This window comes from Pteropus alecto, unplaced genomic scaffold (genome assembly GCF_000325575.1).
Source record: "Pteropus alecto unplaced genomic scaffold, ASM32557v1 scaffold121, whole genome shotgun sequence".
NCBI lineage: Eukaryota > Metazoa > Chordata > Mammalia > Chiroptera > Pteropodidae > Pteropus > Pteropus alecto.
The window spans coordinates 6,274,774-6,281,494 of NW_006434369.1; positions in this window are offsets into that span (position 1 = coordinate 6,274,774).

Here is a 6,721-nt window from a genome sequence, read left to right on the forward strand (position 1 = left end):
AAGGGAGAAGTTGATCATTTCCATGGCTCTTACAGTTGACAGAAAAATAAGCTTCAATAAATGTTAGGTATTGTCTATCTATTTATAGAATTGTAGTGTATATAACCACTACAATTCTATAAATTATGTATCCTATTATTCCCATTTGTGGCCAAGTGAATTGAGGTCATTAGGTGATTTGCCCAAGCTCCCACAAATGTATGTGTTGGACTCAAGGAGTCTGTTCATTCCCATCTGACCCTGGGAGGCCATGCTTTTGATCACCACGCTCTAGTACTTCCCTGATCTTCATGGTACCCTTGTTCAAGCCTTTGTCCATGTGGCAGAATCAATTGTGCCACTAAAGGTAAGAATCACGTAGATTATATATGTGAATTGTTAGCACTATATATGGTTAAGAGCTCTTCTAGTTACAGTTGCCTGACATTCCATAAGTTACTTAACTTCTCTGTGTCTCAGTTTCCCCACTTGTAAAATGAAGAAAATAATACCTCTCAACAGGGTTTTTGGAAGAAAAACTTAACACCAGATAAGTTCTCTGTAAATATTACCTATTATTATTACTAAATAAACTTGCTATTTTAAATGTAAATAGTCTCTCAATGACATACTTGCTACAAGTGTAATGTCTTAGAACATTTTTCTCACTCAGGAAAACATCATAATGCTAGCTGACAGCAGTAAATTCTAGGAGACCGAGCGTGCCCCAGCCCTGTGAGCAGTGGTCCCAGAGTGACTTAAGCCATGAGGAACAGAGAGTCTATTATATCAAGCACTTTTTCCCTTTGGGATTTGTAGACATTGATGATCTTACATTGCGGTAATAACATGACCAGAGTCCTTTTCACATGGAGCAGGTGCAAAACTGTCTTTTCAGTCATGGCCACAGCTACTGCTTTCAGAACGGTTTGCTCAGCCTGTTTCTAGTTAGAGAGGAGGCTCCTGCCTTCATTAGAAAGATATGAGACTCCCCAGGCAGGCTCTCCTGCCAGGAAGTATGAACCAACCATTATAGATAGGTTCATCTCTCTAGCTCTCAAAGGCCCTTTCTCCTGAAGAATCTACTAATAGAATTTAAATATGTCTGGAGAGTTCTAAGCTTTATCAGAACCCATCTCGATTGGCTAACATTTGACACCTTCTGCAAGCATCCAGATGAAAAGTAAAATACTTTAGGGACTGGAGCCAGGAGGATAAGGGAGCAGGTAATGAAGCCAACCTAGGGGGTTGGTCCTAGTGTGAGTCTCCACATCTCTCAAGGCATTAAGAGTATGTCTTGCCTATAAAGAGGCTTTCAGTAAAATTAAATGAGCTGTTTGGACCTTTGTATAAGATCATATGGAAAAACTTCTGAGAGAACTCACACAGGCTTTACATGCCCTCACTGAGGATTTCAGGAATAGTCTGAGGCTATTCAGAACAATAAAAGGTCTGATTATTAAATTACATTTGTCATTAAACCATAAGTGAGTCACACATTTAAGTTTAATTAAAAATGGGCTACTCTGTTTAATGACTGTTGAAAGTAGGAACTGCTCGGTAACTCCAAACATTTAACCTCCATCGAGTAGGAAATGCAACTTTTGCCAAGGGCTGGGCCACCAGAATTTTTCTCTTTAAATGCACGTTTTCCTCAGAAGCAGGCTGAACTAACTGTCCTCCAGTTAAGGACACTACCTTCAAGTGCTAGATGCTGATGTTATTCAATCATCTTTAAGGTGAGGAAGCAAGAGAAGAAATGAAGTTGGTACATATGACCATAGAAAAAATTCTCTCTCCAGTTCTTTGCAGTTCAAATGAAAAAGTTTTCTTACCCAACAAAGAGACATTCAAAATTCATACTTAAACATTAATTTTTGAAAGACAAAATAGTTTTTATCTTCTAGCATATTTGCTTTTTTTCCCTATAAAGTATGTTTACTCATTTTAAAATTCAAAGTGTCATAATTAGTTCTCACACACACACAAAAGCCTTTTGAGTTTTTTATATTATTATTGAGGAAGAAACTGTGAAATTTTCATGCTGATACCTTCATACATTCTTGCACAATCCCCCACCCCCAAAAATCAGATTTGGATTTCCCAGGCCTGTCCTACCTGTTTCGTTCTCTAGGTATGGAGGGACAATGATAGTAATAATGCATAAAGGAGGATGGTATAGAGAAACACTTTTCATAATTTCTTTTCTCTGCTGTTCTAGTATACAATTCAGGAATTATTAGCCTAGGCCAAGGACCCAACTTTTGCCGAAGCCTTAAAATCTTTGCTTTCTCCTTCCCATTAGGGGCCCCAGCAATGGGAGGACATGAGCATGTATCAGTGACATCTGGCTCAGAGGTCCCAGAGGTATCCAGAGAGCCCATCTCCTGGCTAGAGAGGAAGGACACTTTGCAGGCAAGAGCCAGGGTCTGGCTTTTGAATTTTGGTTCTACTCTCAGTAGTTTGTGGGACTTGGGACTGTCACTCAGCTTCTTGAATCTCTATAGAAGTACAAATTTCCCATTTTATAGAAGTATAAATTAAAATAGGTGCATCACAGATTTGTAATGAGAATTGAGTGAGACCATATTTGAAAGCAAATGATAGAAGATATTAAACCAATGTTAATTTCCTTCCCCTGATCTGACTATTGAGTTTCTAACTCCCTCTATAAACTGTTCTTCCTTTCAGAATGTTAATCTAATCTTGTCTTTGGCAGCTGTTCCCAAAGGAGTTATGATTTATGAAGGTTCAGAACGGAATGCTAATTTAAAAATCTTTATAGCTGCTAGCAAGACTGACTTAAGGAACACACAGAAAACAATAAATAATTGATGGCTGATGGGTTGAATGGTAGACCTTGATAAAGGTGTGTGACTGCCTTAATTCCTAGAACCTGTGAATGTGACCATTATGGGAAAAGGTCTTTACAGGTACATTGAAGTCGAGGATCTTGAGATGAGATCTCCCTGGGTTCTCTAGGTAGGTCCTAAATGCAATGATAAGTGTCCTCGTAAGAATGAGGCATAAGGAGATCAAACAGACAGAAGAGGAGAAAGCAGAGATTGGACTGCTGTGGCCACAAGTCAAAGAATGTTGACAGTCACCAGAAACTGAAAGAGGCAAAGAACAATTCTCCCCCAGAGTTCCCAGAGGGAGAGCAGCCCTGCTGGATTTCAAACTTCTAGTCTCCAAACTATAAGAGAATAAGTTTCTGTTGTTTTAAGTCACCAAATTTGTGGTACCTTGTTATAGTAGCCACAGGAACCTAATATAAGATACTACTATTATTATTAATAAATATAGACCACCTTCCTCTCAATTTTGTTTTAAACCTAAAACTACTCTAAGAAATGAAGCCATATATATATATGTATATATATATAGTGTTTTTCAAACAATATGTAAGTGTTTGCTGTTATTTTTGTTGTCCAAGGGAGCTCTGTATAAAAGAGGGGGAGCTGGGATTCACTGTGTGTGTGTGTGTATATATATAGTGTTTTTCAAACAAGAATCTTTATTAAAATAGTGGTAGTCAAGGATAGAAGGAAGAGTTTCTCAGAACATTGAAGTAATATTAAGTTCTTCTGCTTTTTACCACCAAAAGCATCCCATTTGTACAATGGAGAAATAAGAAGAGAAATCACAATTAAAGAAAGTGTTTTTCCTTTATATTCTCACATGTCAGTGAGAGTATAATATACTTGACATTATTACCAGTAGGAGACTTTCCATGCCCACCCCCCAACCACAACAAATCCAGTAAATAAAGATAATGAAGTCACATTTTGTGACTTCATCACCCCTCTGGCATAACTTGCAATGCTAATAACGTCCAACACACTACTTTTAAATAACAAAATTAAAATGTTGGCTCACCTCTCTGATCTTTAAAAAGTCCATATATCACCATTTGGCATCTTCAGGTTTGAATCATTCAGAATATTGCGTTCTTTTCATGATACATAATGAGCTAAGTTTCTCTCAAGGGTAGAGCTATGTGCTTAGGAAGAAAAGTTTATAAGATTTTCTTCTTAACTCTAATAATTGAAAATTGGCTTCCTCATAAAAAAAAAATTCTTTTTTTTCCTACGGTTGTAGTACAACTGGCAGACTAGAGCACATCAAGAATAAAATATCATATCAATTGTAAACACGAATTAAAGGTGATTTGCAACTCTGGGCAGCAGCAGGGTACCTGTGCTATTATTAAGATTGGAGTTCGGGGTGATTGTCTTACATCTCAGTTGAATCATGTGTTGGGAAGGGCAGGCAGAACCAGCATCCGTTTGTTATGTGATGAGTATGAGTTCCTTGGTTTGCTTTGCAATTTCTTTAGTAAATATGTGACCTTTTACAGAAGTCAATACTCCTTTCTTTATTCCACTTATTTGGTATATTTTATTGCTTTCTTCCATAAAAGTGAAGAAAGCATCAGATAGGACAGAACTTCTACCTATTCTTGACTATTTTTTCAAGGGAAAAAAAATGTATATAGGTATTTCCTGCTTTTAAATACGAGCTATCCCTAGAGATTAAGTGGCTTATTACAGGACAGAATACTAATTTCACATATTCCTGTACGTTGTTCCCAGCACACAGTAAGTACTCAATAAATATTAACAGGCTACTGAATGAATATGTTTAAATGTACATGTTGAGCATCATAAGAGCCTCAAAATGAGTAAGTCATGAGACAAAGAATAAGTCTTTGTTAGGCGGCTTGAAAAGAGGACCAAAAAGTGATCAATATTTCACCAGCACATTTTAAGCACTGGGAATACAGTGAAGAAGACAAAGTCCCTTCCCTCATGGGATTGTCATTTTAGCTGGAGAAACAGATAGTAAACAAATAAACAAACGTAAGGCAAAGTTAGGAGCTCTACTTGAGATACATGCAGACATTCACCCAAAACCAGACATAGGTATTGGGGTTGACTTCCAAGTAATCAACTGACTCTGGTCTTTTTTGACTCTTTATTTTATCCTCACCACCAAACCCCCCACCCCAAATTTTAATCTTTTACAACAAAGCGCATTTTAAATGGATGAGACCCATGTCCACAAACATATATTTAGAGCTGCCATTTTATTAAGGCCTTTCCTAATTCTGTACCACAGCCCAGTAGCAGGCATCAAAAGTTTAAGCCAGTTTCCTAAGGTGTGTTCTGCAGATCAGATATTCACTTGTTCAGTTCCTCAACAAAATATTTATTGCATGCAATACACTCTTCTAAGTACTAACACTGGGGATACAGTGGTGAATAAGTCAAACTCTCTCTTCTCATGGAGCTTATATCCTGATTGGGAATGAGGCACAGATAGTAAAGAAATAAATATACACACACACGCGTGCCCGCACGCACGCGTGCGCGCACACACACACACACACACACACACACATTAACATCTTAATAAATGCTACAAAGGAATACAAAGCAGACAAGTTTTAAATAAGATGGTCAGGAAATGCCTCTCTAGTAAGTGGTCATTTGAGCAGAGACTCTAATTAAGTGAGGGAGTGAATCATGTCAATTAAGTGAGGGAGTGAACCATGCGGTTATCTGGAGAAGATCATGTTAGGCAGAGGAAACAGCTCGTACAAAGGGCCTGAGGCAGGAGGTCAGCATGCCCGGAACACAGTGACTGAAATAGTAAGTGGTATGAGAGGAGTTCAGAGTGGTAATGATGGGTCCTATCAGGTAGGGTCTCACAGGCTACTGTAAGAATTTTGACTTTTACTCTGACTGAGATGGGGAGCCATTGGGAGATTTCAAGCAGAGAAATGACATTACTTGACTTGAGTTTTTAAAAGCTGCTGTATGGAGAGTAGACAATGGTAGCAAAGTGAAAGCGGAGAGATGAGTTAAGCAGCCAATGCAATGATCCAGAAAGAATGTGGTGGCAGTTTGGACCAGCATGGTTGAAGTGGAATTGGTGAGAAGTGGTCAGATTTGGGATATATTTTCATGGAGCCAATAGAATTTGCCGATTTTTACATGTGATGTGTTAGAAAAAGAAAGAAGCTTCCAAGATTTGGGGACCAAGAAACTGGAAAGTGAAGTTACCATTTACTAAGATGGAAAAGATGAGAAGTAGGTTTGGAGAGGCAGATGTCAAGAGTTTGCTTTCAACGTTAAATTTTAGAAATCTTTTATACATCCAAGAGGAGCTATTAATTAGAATGACAGGTTATGCCAACCAGAAATGAGGGCTGGTTTCATAGGTGAGGAAGTTCTATGGACAAAGGATTTGGAAATGCTGGATGAGGCATAACAGGTTGCTTTACTCTAGGACTCCTTAAAGTTTTTAACCCAAATGTACTTTGTGAACATCCAAGAGAAGGATTTAAGTTTTACCAAACTTATTCAACATATTTATTGTCTTACCATACTTGTTTTGGGGAACTATTAGTCATACTATTATTCCATAGAATACCCTTTGGAGAATACTGTTTAAGACAGTGAATCCTGGTTTTTTAATAGAAATATCTCTACCTTAAAGCAAGATAGCACACAAAGCAATATGAGTTTGTAATTTATATCTTTTAATCAGTGTCTGATTACTTCTGTGTTTCTTTGTGTTTCCCCTCGTGAATTAATAGAACCTCATTCTAGTTTGGAAAGCAGATTCTTTTCAGTTTGGTTATATAAATTAAACTACAAGATCTTGATTAGCTCAGTCCTCGGGTAAACTGGTAAAGTCAAGTTTCTAAACTTGCCAGACAAAGGGCTTTAGGATG